Source organism: Lycorma delicatula, chromosome 11, assembly GCF_047948215.1.
Source record: "Lycorma delicatula isolate Av1 chromosome 11, ASM4794821v1, whole genome shotgun sequence".
NCBI classification, from domain to species: domain Eukaryota; kingdom Metazoa; phylum Arthropoda; class Insecta; order Hemiptera; family Fulgoridae; genus Lycorma; species Lycorma delicatula.
This window is the reverse complement of record NC_134465.1, coordinates 67,037,810-67,051,764: the sequence shown is the minus strand read 5'-3', so window position 1 is coordinate 67,051,764 and position 13,955 is coordinate 67,037,810. Positions and strand designations below refer to the sequence as shown.

The 13,955-nt window shown below is 30.5% G+C and overlaps 1 long non-coding RNA gene across 1 annotated transcript in view; it reads left to right on the top strand.

The window, feature by feature from the left end:
• The window catches only part of LOC142332204 (uncharacterized), a 43,103-nt gene extending 35,684 nt beyond the window's left edge, over positions 1-7,419 (top strand). Inside the window, exons 2-3 of the long non-coding RNA XR_012758219.1 lie at positions 3,649-3,801; positions 6,983-7,419. This is a non-coding gene — a long non-coding RNA (uncharacterized LOC142332204). The remainder of the gene's footprint in view (positions 1-3,648; positions 3,802-6,982) is intronic.
• Positions 7,420-13,955: the final 6,536 nt, after the last annotated feature.

Below are 13,955 nucleotides of genomic sequence, written 5' to 3'. Positions count from 1 at the left end.
AACATTTTTTCCTGTAACATAATCTTTCAATATTATACAATTTATATTTCTAGTATTTTGATTACTACAGTTTACAGTTTAAGAGTGATAATCATGCAAATGATTGTAAAAATTGATATAAAAACATGGAATTTGTTATAAGTATATGTACAATAGACTTCAAAACACAACAACTTAACCAACAAGCACAGTAACAGAAAACTACCCCAAAAATGACCACGTAACTCAAACCAAATAAACATATACAACCCAACTAATAAGTCCAAGTAAGCCCAATAGTAAGTAGTAAGCCCAAGTACTGTTGGGTTTGATGATCCTGTTTTTTGTAAAAATATCAAGTGTGTTATGAGTATTGATGTTAAAATAAATGGTACAATAAAATGTAATGTAAAGAATCAATTTAATGTTGGCTTATCTACTGTGAATCCATTGCAAATTCACTGAACAATTATTTCTCCTGCATAGGGGGTGGATGAAATTAAGTTTGTAATTACTGTTGCACCTCAGAATATTTGTCCTCAGGGCAATACGTACGAGGTGTGATAAAAAAATACGGTGAATGAATTTTTATAGCGGCAACTGCCGACGCTATATCCATATGCTGTAATTTGTCCAATAGCGTCATCAACTGAGACAGGCAGGGACAAGTTGTAACACGTTCGAGCTTGCCAGTCAGCTGCCAGAGCCGCTAAAGTTAGGTAGTGTTTATCGTGTCTGTCGTGCAACATGGATTTTGAACAACGCATTAACATTAAGTTTTGTTTTAAGTTGCAAAAGAGTGCCAAAGAAGCTCACGAAATGTTAGAATCGGTGTACGGCGATAATGTGGTAACTTTGAAGACTGTGTACAAGTGGTATGACCGATTTAAAAACGGAAATGAGTGTTGAAGACAAGCAGCGTGCGGGACGTCCAGTAACCTCAAAAACAGTTAAAAATGTGCAAAAAGTGGAAATAATGGTTCGTTCAAACAGGCGAATGACTATTCGAGAGCTGTCGGAAGACCTTAACATCTCGTACGGATCCGTTCAAAGCGAAACGACGTACGAAGAAAGCGACCAGAAAAATGGACCAATGGCTTCCTTCTTCACCACGACAACGCGCCGTGTCACACCTCACTTCTCATTCGCGAGTTTTTGGCCGAAAAAAATGTTCCTCTCTGTCCACATCTGCCATACTCACCGGATTTAGCATCATGCTACTTTTGGCTCTTCCCAAAAATTAAAACTGTGCTTAAAGGAAAACGTTTTGACACCATTGCTGACATTGAGAGGGCCACGACCGAGCAGCTGAAAGCCCTTCCGAAAGACGCCTTCCAGAAATGCCTCCAGTCATGGAGTCAACGTTGGGATAAGTGCATTGCTAGCCAAGGAGAGTACTTTGAAGGAATTAAATCGAATTCTATGTAACCTTATTACTTTTTATAATAAAAAATTATTCACCGTATTCTTTGATCACACCTCGTATCTTATAAATGATGTTGCTATTAGTGTTGTTATGATTATTGATCTCAATAATGGACCTTTTTTTATATTTATTTTTTTGTGGGGGGGGGGGGTGTTCTTATTGGATTTGCTGGTGTGAAGTTTTCAGGATGTATGGTAAGAAATGATTTTTTTTTGTTAATTGTTACAAAATTTATGTTTGTTAAAGTGTTTATGTTTTCTAATGTGTATTTCTCTTTTGTTATTTGTTGATATATTATAGAATTGTGTACAAACTCTGATGCAGGATCCTGTAAAAGTCAACTATTGGTATTAGTTTTTTTCTTTTTAGGTTTTCCTGCTACTGTGTTTGGTGATTAAGTTGTTGTTTTTTGAATCTGATTAGCAGAGTGGTCAATATATTGATAAATTGTTTGAATTTTCAAAAAGTTATACAATATACTTATGTATGTATATTCCCATATGAAGTCAAATATTATTTCTTGGAGTTATCTTAAAATATCAGAACGAACTTTCAAGATACAAAACTGGGCTGTTAGTTCATTGATGGTTCCCATAAATCTGAATTATTTATCAAGATATTTAGATAATTAAAATTGTTAATATATTCTTATGTTTATATTTATTAATTTGCTAAAAAGAATACTGAATTATTTTTTTAAAAATGTAACAATATCCACCTCTATGAAATCAGATACATATTTGGTCTTATGAGAAAGGGTTTATGCTTCCAATGTCACTTTTTATAAATTACCAAACCATTTAAAAAATTTTCTTACCGGTTTAAAAAATCACCTAATTTTCTGGATCCCTTTCATATCTACACAAATATGTGCCCAAATTATTTTTTATTTTTAATATCTACATGTATCTATTAACCTTAACATTATTTCATATGTTTATATTTTAAAATAAATAAATATTTGGACTTTAATCATGTATATTTTTTATTTTAATTAATGATGTATTTTGTGATGCTTTTCTGATTAAGTTTTATCGTAGTTTCTCTTGAACCATCCAGTCAAACAGTTTTAAGCAGTTCCCTTTTACTTTTCCATCTAGCACTATAGCAGAACTGTAGCTGTAAAAGGGAAGTATTGTAATTGGTCCAATTTTGGCATATGTGATTTCATCAAATCTTGACGTTTTGACACCTTAGGAGCCCAAAAAATCAGATGGAAATTTTCCGGATATTCGTTGGTACATGTGTGTGTTTGGTGTCACACGCTAAAGTGTGAGATCATATATCACCTTATATCTCCAGAACATTATGTACTGAGAGAATAGAAGATTTATTTATAATTTTGAAAGAATAACTCTGCTGCTGCCCAATAAATCAATAGTGTAATATTTTTATATATTTTCTAAAAATCATATTTATTTGTATTTTAGATTATTGTAAAATAATTACAACACTGATAAATGTAAGTAATAATTATTTTAACTGAAAGGTAGTGCAATAATTTAAAAAAAATGGTTTTTAATTAATTTATTTTTTAAATATTGCTCATTTAATTACACTAGTGTACAATTATTATGTTTAACTATTCAGGACAGGATACAGATAAGGAACTAATTTAAAATAAATATTTAACAAACATCTATAGGATAAGAATTTTCTTTTTTAGAAAAATATAATACTTTTTTAGGTATGTTGTGTCAGTTTCAGTAATATGTTCTGCAATGAACCTTGAACTGTATATTAGCTGATTAATAGTGTATATTAAATATCCACTATTTTCTTAACAAGTATTAGACAACCGTGTACATACTAGAACATATTATGTATTAGAAACTTATTTTATTATGTATTGGAAAATTTCTTTATTATTATTATTATTTGGTTATTATTTATTACCAATACAGTGGGACACTGATTTCATCCAAACGTTGATTTTCCGAATACCCAACTATCTGGACAGCTTACATGCTGTCCAAGTAAAATACTATTCAAACAAAGCTCTGTTTCGACATGAAATGTTTGTTCTTGTGGGTTTTTATGTTTTTTTTTCAATTCATGCAGTACTATACATATATAATTTAGGCCTATGTTATTTATAAAATTAGGCCTAACTAATTATTAAATTAACTTTTGAAAATATTGATGGAATCATATTAATTAATTAGTTAATCATGAATTATAATGTAATGACTTGCATCGAGGGCCGTTCACACAAAAAAACTTATTAATGTTTATCATTACAGCATTGGACTGGTTGGAGTGATAAAAAGAATGCGATCTTACACAGATTCTTTTTTTTAAATGATTACTTGAACTTGCAGCTCATAAATGAAGATCAACATTAAAGCCAAGTACAAATTACAGATTTTTATCAAGAATAAATGGTGTTTTTAAAGGTATGTTCTGATTATTGACTGACAATAAGTTTATTCTATTAAATGTAATTGAATTTTTTTTTGACAGACGGTAACTTAATTTCTCTTCAAAGTGAGACAGTAAGATCAGATCATTTTTTAAAAATTCTCATTCTTTTATTAGCAAATTTCTACTCATTGTCTTTTTTGTATTGTATTACAGTATCTGTTTTTATTACATTTTATGTATATCCTGATATCTTTTAATTTTATTGAAATATATTTATTTTTTTTTTTATATTTTCATCTTTTTATTAAGTGTGATATCCATTAAACAATAGATTGGTATTTTGGTACAAATAAGAAACCTTTCATTTTTCAATTACCTGGATTTGGCCTTGCAAAGGACAGTCTGGGTAATTTGGTTTTACATTTCTGATTTAAACAAACCATTTGGAAACTACAGTTACATTTTTTGTGCATTATAATTCATTATATTCCTTATCAAATTACAAATATTCACTTTATCCATCCAGCGGTAATTCTAAAAGGTTGGTAGAAAAATCAGATGATTTCTTTTAATAGTAAGTCAAAAATGATCAATTCATTACAACATAATTTGTTTGCCATATTCGGGTAAGATCAGTTCTAGATTGGATCATCAGTAATAGAACAGCGAACAAGGAAGGTCTTGTTGACCATTAAAGACTTTCACAAATAATTTCTTTAATTTCTAGAGGAAGTATCAATAAATTATCATTATTTAATTTTTTCTTTTTAATTTTATTTAATTTTTCCATTAAAGTTTTATAAAAATAAATGAATTATTTTTAATTTAAGCCTATTCTTTTACAGCGTATTCTTACTGTACTTGTCTATGTTAGAACTATTCTCATCTAATAATAGTTTAACTTAAATGATAGTAATAAAATAATTTTAACAGAATAACTGATAATTTTTTAAGATATATAACATATTTATTTCAATATTTCAAATTCAAGTCATTATGATTGTAATATGTTTATGAATAAAAAAAGGATCTTCGTAAAGTTGAAGGGAAATGGAAAATATTCTAATATCTGAAGCCAGATATTATAAACAAGCCCACTGGGTTGGTCTAGTGGTGAACTCGTCATTGCAAATCAGCTGATTTCAAAGTCGAGAGTTCTAAGATTCAAATCCTAGTAAAGATAGAGTTACTTTTATACAGATTTGAATATTAGTTCGTGGATACCAGTGTTCTTTGGTGGTTGAGTTTCAATTAACTGCACATCTCAGGCCGATCATTCAATCATTTACAGGCTTGCAACTAGTAAATAAGTTATTGCAGAAAATAATTTACTTTATTATTAAAATAATTCTATACCTGTACTTGCAAATCGTTTCTGCCTAACTTAATGATTGAAATTATATTTTAATAAATTACGTGTAATTTTGTTCATAATGAAATGCTTAACAGTTAAGCCACAAAATACAACTTTAATAGAACTTTGAAATGAAGAGATAATAATGTAAAGGTTATTACATGGTAACTAACCTTCTTTCTTTTTCTGTTTAGCCTCCGGAACCACCGTAAGGTATTACTTCAGAGGATAAATGAGAATGATATGTATGAATGTAAATGAAGTATAGTCTTGTACAATCTCAGGTTGACCATTCCTAAGATGTGTGGTTAATTGAAACCCAATCACCAAAGAACACCGGTATCCACAATCTAGTATTCAAATCCTAAGGTAATTTACCTAGAAGCTTTTAATAAAACCCTATTGTATTTTTAAGCTAAATACATCATTGAAAATGGATTCACATAGAACAAAAGAATGTTTTATTCACTAAGATATGTCACAAATAAATTAATTTAAAGATGGATTAATTTAAGATACCATATAAATCCAAGTGAACCGGTTTAAAACATTTTTAAGAACGACCGTAACAATGAGGTTATTTTATGTTAATCTTATTTGAAACATATGATGAGAATATTCTTTTGATTATTGCTAACAGTGTATTGCAAATTTCGACTTTAAATTAAAAGGTTTGACAAATGGTATGCCTGAAATCGATGAGGTAGACTGAAGTTTCAACAAATCGTCTCTAATTTTATGGCCAGGTTTGTCATCTTCAAAAAGATCGAACTTAGACAATACAATACTACACTTCATTTACATTTGTACATATTGCCCTCATCCATCCTCTAAAGTAATAATACCTTACAGTGGTTCCAGAGGCTAAACAGTAAAAGAAATAACAGATTTCTATACCTCAGTGAAGTAAAACAATGCTATATGCAGTTTTATTTCAGTTAGGTGATATTGTTAATAATTATCATTAATTAATAAATAATCACAGATATCAGATAAATTTAGGGTGTATATTAAACAACATAACCTCAAAGTTTTAAGTGATCTTATTCAAAACAAAAGTTAATTGCAAAAAAATATAAAGTAATTTTTAGAAAAGTATCAAAATCAGGTTTACCAGAAAAAGTGAGGATTGATGTAGTTTCCCATTGCCTTTTTTTTAGAAGTTGTAAATCATTAATTCAAGCTCACCAAAATACGGGTGATATGCAGCACTACAACACAATCTTCACTTTGTCCATAAAAGTGGTTGTCTATGTCAATGTACAAAAATTATTACATTGCTACCCTCAAAGAAAGTAACTCTGATATGTGCCTATTTATTACAAACATAAGAAAATCTGAGAAAGACACACTATCTTTCTCAGATTTTCTTATCCTGAGCTTAAACAGTTAATAATGTTTTAGTCTGTATATTGTAACTTTTTCATCATAATCCTTTTCATTAGTTGATATTTTACTTCTCATCATATGTGATATGAATTAAACTGTTTTTTAAATTATTATTATTTTATATAAAAATTGAGTTTAATTGAAAAAAAAAAATAAATAAATAAAATTAGTAAAAAAAAGAAAAGAATATATAATGCCCAAAGTACAAAGTGAATAAAAGTATACTAATCCCAAATGAAGAGCTATGTGAGAAAATTACAGACTCAATAGAAAAAAGGAGATTATCCTTTTTTTTAGACTTTTAAAAGAATGGATAAAAGTAGACTAACCAAGAAAATATTTAATTACTTCCTAAAACTTAAGAGTAAGCCTAATTGGTTTAAATAAATGGAAGAGGAACTAAAACTGTTAGAAATAAAAATGGAGGAAATGTATGATTTAAAAAATTTTTTTTTTTTTTTTAATTATAGTTAACAGGAGAAATTGAGAAAAATGTAGGTCAACCAAAAATGGAAACAAAATTAAAACTTATACTTAAAGTGAAAAAAATATTGGTAAAAGTAAAAAAAAACAAAATACGAAATGAATTTGTTTTAACATGATAAAATTCCAAAACAAGGAAAAAATAAAGATCCTGTGTAAGATAAGAAAATTGGATTCCTTACCATCTGTTAATTCTACAATTGTTGGATTGTCTTAGGGAGAAGTAACTTAGAAATTAAAAATTGTGAAGTAAAATGTAAACATTTAATGCATTCAATAAACTAGTTCCCAATTGATAACCAGAAACAAGAATGGTTACTGTCTTTATTTTAAAGGCTTAGATCACAGAAATCTATGCCATTTTTAAAAAAAAAGCAACAAAATGAATAAATAAAAATAAAATTCTCAGATTTACAATTTTTTTCTTAAATCCTGCTCATACCTTTTAATACATGGAATACTATTCATTAAAGACAGTATTTTAGTATGATTTTGTATAATACAAATATTGTTATTAATTAAGAAAGATTAATACTTACTGTTATTATTCACCCAGAAGCAATATATGTACAATAATGTATGTAGTATGGATTTAGAAATGAGATAAATATGGCAGTGGTTACAGCAATTCGTATTATAACTAACTTATGAGAGATTTAATATGTGACAACAATATATATATATAAATAAACTGTTTCCTTCTTCTTGCAACCCTCCCAAACTGAAAAACAACCCTCAATATATAAGGGGTGCATATATATATATGTATGTATGTATGTATATACACATGCGCATGCGCGCGTGTGTAATATTTATGTGAAAGAGAAAGACAGAAAAATAATGAGAGAACCTTTGTATAGTCTGTTTATACACATGACAGTTTGTGCACACGTGAATGCTGTGGAAGGGTGACTAATTCAGATGGCTGATGTGTTTATTATTATTAGTTTAAAACCACTGAAGTGTGTTAAGTAAATATAAGTATAATTAATATGGGAAACTGTCAACTGTTGATTTTATTATATACTGTTTTATATACAGTAGGTAAGTGTGCAAGTGTATGTAGTAAAATTAAATAAGGGGTGGATGAATGAACGCTTTAAAATATGAAATTTGTATGTGTTTATGGAGAACATATAGGGATGAGGGAGACTTTGTCATTAATTAAATTGTCTCTGTCTATATATTTTAATTCTTGTCTTATAAGTCTACATTATTATTATTATTATATTGTGTTGTTTAGTTTGTTATCTAGTTAGGAAAGATTTTTTTAATAAATAAACTTCTTGTCTCATGCAATTATTTTTGCTTCTATTTGCTTTGTTAATATTCATTTTATTGAAGGATTGCACATTTTAATATAAGTAATAAAATAAATAATTAAATTTCTTCAGTTGAATAGTTATGAACGATTAAGAAGTAGTAACATGTTTCGGTTAGAGTAGGCCACTTTAGACCATGAGATTCAATTCATTTTGAAAAGTTTTTTGTTCTTCCACTTCCTGTGTTTCTATTTCCTTTCTTCAGTCCAGGTTGTTTGGTCCGATATTCTGTTTTCTCCTGTAAACCTGCTATTCTTTGTAATTTCTTCCTCAGAGGTGATTGTTGTTTGACATCGGCATCAGTTATTCCAAGTTTGCTTAATTCTTTCCTTGTTTCGTGAAACCAGTTTTAATAATAATAATAATAATATTATTTTATATTTATATATATATTTTTTTAATTTTTAGGAAGATTTACTTGTTACCTAATCAGTATTTTTTTTTCTAGTTCTAATTTGAACTTTGCAATCTGTTCAACTTGTGAATGTGACATTTAAATGAGCGTCTTGTACAAACTCTGACCAGTTACTCTTGATATGCTTGGTTAATTGAACCCTAACCATCAAAGTACACCAGTATCTATTGTCTAGAACTCAAATCCATACAAAAGTAACGTATAGCTTGTCCAAGTCAAATTGGCACAGATCTGATGAACAGCATAACTGTATATCTTGCTGCCTAATAAGCACGGGTTATAATACTATTCGATTAAAGACAGTATGACTATGGTACAACTATTGTTTATTCCAATCAATGAACAAATTCATATCTTATTAGGTACTTAATTAGTTAATTAACTAACTAATTAGTTACTTATTTAATTCTGAGTTTATATATTATTAAATTAATAATTTATTTCTTTATTAGACACTAAAATAGATATATTTGCAGATTAAACAGTTGTTACTGATTAGTATTTAGGCCTCTCTTTTTTTTCTGTTTAGCCTCTGGAACTACCGTAAGATATTACTTCGGAGGATGATGTATATGAATGTAAATAGTCTTATACAGTCGCAGGTCGACCATTCCTAAGATGTGTGGTTAATTGAGACCCAACTTCCAAAGAACCCACCGGGTTGGTTTAGTGGTTAATGCGTCTTCCCAAATCAGCTGATTTGGAAGTCGAGAGTTACAGCGTTCAAGTCCTAGTAAAGCCAGATATTTTTACGTGGATTTAAATACTATATCGTGGATATCGGTGTTCTTTGGTGGTTGGGTTTCAATTAACCACACATCTCAGGAATGGTTGTACAAGACTACACTTCATTTACACTCATACATATCATCCTCATTCATCCTCTGAAGAATTATCTAAACGGTAGTTGCCGGAGGCTAAACAGGAAAAAGAAAGAAAGGAAACTTCCAAAGAACACTGATTAATATAATCTAGTATTCAAATCCATGTAAAAGAAACTGCCTTTACTAGGATTTGAATTTTAGAACTCTTGACTTCAAAATCATCTGATTTGCAATGATGAGTTTAACCACTAGACCAACCCGGTGGGTTAGTGTTTAGGCCTAAAAGTATTTATTTATAGTTTTATAACTGTATAAAGTATCCAATCCAAACACACGCAAGATTGATGTCTACTGTTTTTACTTCGCTCTTCGCCCTTTGTTCTGGGAGTGGCAAACAACCGTACGCTAGCGTAGGCTGCGAGTCATACATAGGAAAATTTCTTTATTCTTTTTTTTGTAAATAATAACCGAACAATGCGTCATTCTAAACATACAAAAGAAACATTAAATCTCTATTTATATATACCGTAACTGATTCATTCAGAGACCCTTGTTTTTGTAAATGATCCCGTTCTAATTTATACTGTATTTGCAATTAAAACTTGTCCAATTAATTGTGAGTATCCAAACAGTAAGGTTATTATGCTGAAGAAAGCCGAGCCGAATTTAATATCAACATGAATTCAGCTTACCGTCCCATGAAAATTTTACGAAAGTTCAGTTGTATGAGAGAATTTAAAAAAATAAAGATCATCTGAAAACGTATAAAACAGATGAGATATTGGAGGAAGGCGGGTTCCTATTTTACGCTTTCCCCCCACATCATCGCCATTTGAATCCCATCCAGATGATTGGTTTGCTTGGCATTTCTCCCGCCACAACCCCATTCGGTCGCCCTAAAGCATAAGACCGAATGTATGTGCCACAAACGGCTACTGAACCTCGAACATTTTTCTTTCTTTTTCTTTTTCCTGTTTAGCCTCCGGTAACTAACGTTTAGATAATTCTTCAGAGGATGAATGAGGATGATATGTATGAGTGTAAATGAAGTGTAGTCTTGTACATTCTCAGTTCGACCGTACCTGAGATGTGTGGTTAATTGAAACCCAACCACCAAAGAACACCGATATCCACAAACAGTTTAGCGATTAGTATCCTAACGTAGCTCCTAGAGCTTACGTAACAGCGTGAGCGGACTAAGCGTGGTGCCATACACCATCGGCTTGCGTGACCCAACCGCTCACTTGTCATATATTTGCTAAAATGTGTAGGCGCACCCCGTCAACTATTAAAAATATTTAAGACAACCATAATAAAATTTATTTTGTCTAAGCAGCAATTCGCTGCCACGCCTGCGTCGCTAAATGCCAGCAAGTACCTGTCCACCATTTTATACCGCTTGGAAGCATAATAATTGGCTGGTGGTCAGCTATACTCACTAGTTTCCCACGGCAATGCGGTAAGAGTCTTTCCCTTAAGCAAAATACGGATGCCGGTTGAACAAAGCAACCGCATATAGGAACTCCCACATGTTCCGACAATGCGGCTCTCCCCACATTGACTCGCCGTTTGTGAGTGGCCAATCCCATCGAGATGATATGGACACGGGTGAAAAACCGGGTTGCAGCCAAAAATGTACAATTTACTAGATAATATGTTAAAAAAACAAACAAAGATGAGTATCTCTAGCTGCAAGGACCTCTAAACAACAAATTTGAACATATTATCATCAATTTGGGAAGCGAGAGTATCATCAATCAGAATCGTCAGAAGAAGACGAAAACATGCAGTAGGGAGTAAAGTGCTATATATTCGGCAATCTTGTAATTCTTTAATTTATTTATTTGTATTGTGCTTGTGCTAGTTATAGATTTCTTAATAAAATGCATTAAAAAGTAAAGCGTAAACGGTTTACTGTAAAAAGAATTCTCGAGCAAGTAAAAACAATTCTAAAGACACAGAAAAACAAGAAATACCTACATGCCCAAGTTAATAATTATATTTAATTTTTGTTTTACTTTAAGTATTTAAAAATAAGTTAGCTAAATATTTATGTGTTGTTTTATTTAGTTATGAATTTATTTATATACATATAAGGCTAAAAATAATTTAAAAATTTTATGATGTGAATTTGTTTATTGATTGGAATAAACATTAATATAAAAAATATAACGTAAATTAGTAAATAAGATAAAAAAAATTATACTGTATATATACCGTAAAATTTATTATATCGATATACGATTACAGTCTTCCGCGAGTGGTATATTAGAGCTCCGTGCTTGCTAGGCAACCATCTCTTATCTGATCTTTGCCAATTCGGCTTGGAAAAGCTATTATACCTTTACTAGGATTTGGACCTCAATGAAGTTGATTTTTGACACGATTTTATCGTTACATCAACCTGGTGGGTCAACATAACACTTAAAAGAAGTTTTTTCATTTTATCAATAATTGATTAAAGTTAATTTAATGTTGTATATTTCATCATATTAGGCAGATTTCATAAGAAGGCTACCTATTGTAATGGGTACCATGATTGGACTTCTGGAAAATTTCGACATATCTTCTCGTTTCACATCCTCCAGACTCCAACCACCGTCAGCTCAAAATGTTATATATATATATATATATATATATTTCATTTTCTGGTGAACACGATAACTGCCGTAGTTTGTGCTAATCACTTTCAACTTGTTACATTAAATGTAACGACAAAAAATCTCAGTCAAGTTCGTTAACGGCCAAAATTGGACCATGGAGTTGGAAACGGGGTGACTTTTTCGAAAAAACAATATATCGCTATAACTTTCTTTTACTTAATAAGAATATACTTTTACTTAATATCGAATTCGTTTAAATCTTTTACTATTCTTTGGATAAAGGCCTAAAACTTATCTAAGTAAATTTTTTTATATCACCAATCACTGGCCCAGGGGTGGAAAAAATGGGGGGGGAGGGTATTGTGTAAATTTGTGTATTGAGTAAATTTGAATTTTTTCTTAACTTTAAGGTGGAAATCCTTTTTTATCCCCTAGTTAGCAATGGTGAAAACTACCTCCGCCTTCCACCGTAACGAAAAGGATTTTTTTTGCATTATGTAACATGTTTATAAGATAATTTGAAACTCTAGAATAAAATTATTTTAACTGGACGGTCTGTGTTTGTGACATTCGACTTTCCAAGTTAGAGGAGAAAAATACGTTGTCCAATTAAAAAAAATAAATTTGATTAATCAATGTGACTAAAATCATTATATTTTGTAAGGACTGTACCGGGCATTAATTAAGCGTACTTTAAATATTATATTTACCAAAAATCTTTTACTATATCTCATAATTATATCATACTATAACTATAATAATTCTACAGAAGGAATATTACTTTAGTTTGGTCGGTTAATGACGTTGCAAAGAAAATTAGATTTTGGGAATGTATTTTACTTCAGCTTAGGGATGTAAATTTTATAGTAAAATTGTTAATAATAATATTAAAAAATAGTATCAAATGAATGATATATATGTTACCGTGAAAGATCGATATTTGGTAAATATAAATATTTTTTGGTGAATATCAACACATGTTAAATACATCGGTGGAAGTGGAAATATTTGCTTATTCGGACCTTCACCTGTATATGTCTCCAAACACAGATAACCTCTGGTGGGGGTCGAAACTATAACTAGAAATAAAAAAAATAATCACCCAATATCACTCTTAAGGTAGGTTACGAGAAACCCTAGTAAAAAAAAGGAAGTTTAAATTTAAGCCAAACATAACCTGCTCTCACTAACCTCATCTACTTAAAGTTAAATATACAAATTATATATGTTATTCTTCAACATATCAAAAGATAACATCTCACTACGAATGAATGTCTTTTGCACTTGTTCAAATGCCGCTTCAGAAGTTGAAGTCTACCCTGCTCTTTGAAGAGTTTGCTTGCAGTATATATATTTTTTTTTTGGCTTGATATCACCACGTAAGTTTGAAGCGCGGTGCCGGCCTCCATGGCGCGAGTGTTAGCATCTTGGCCTTTCATCCAGAAGTCCTGGGTTCAAATCCCAGTTAGGCATGATATTTTCACACATATTACAAATCATTCATCTCATCTTCTAAAGCAATACCTAACAGTAGTCCTGGAGGTTAAACAAAAAAAAAGGTATGAAGCGTGGTACTGTAAGAATGTTAAAAATCAGACAGTGGGTAAAGTGACAAATGAACAGGTGTTGCGCGGCAAATTGATGAAGAAAGAAACATTTGGAAAAATATGGCCAAAAGAAGAGACAGACTTGTAGGCTACATTTTAAGGCAACCTGGAATAGTCGCTTTGATGTTGAAAGGGCAGGTAGATGGGATAAATTGTTCAGGCAGGCAACATTTGGGATATGTAAAACAA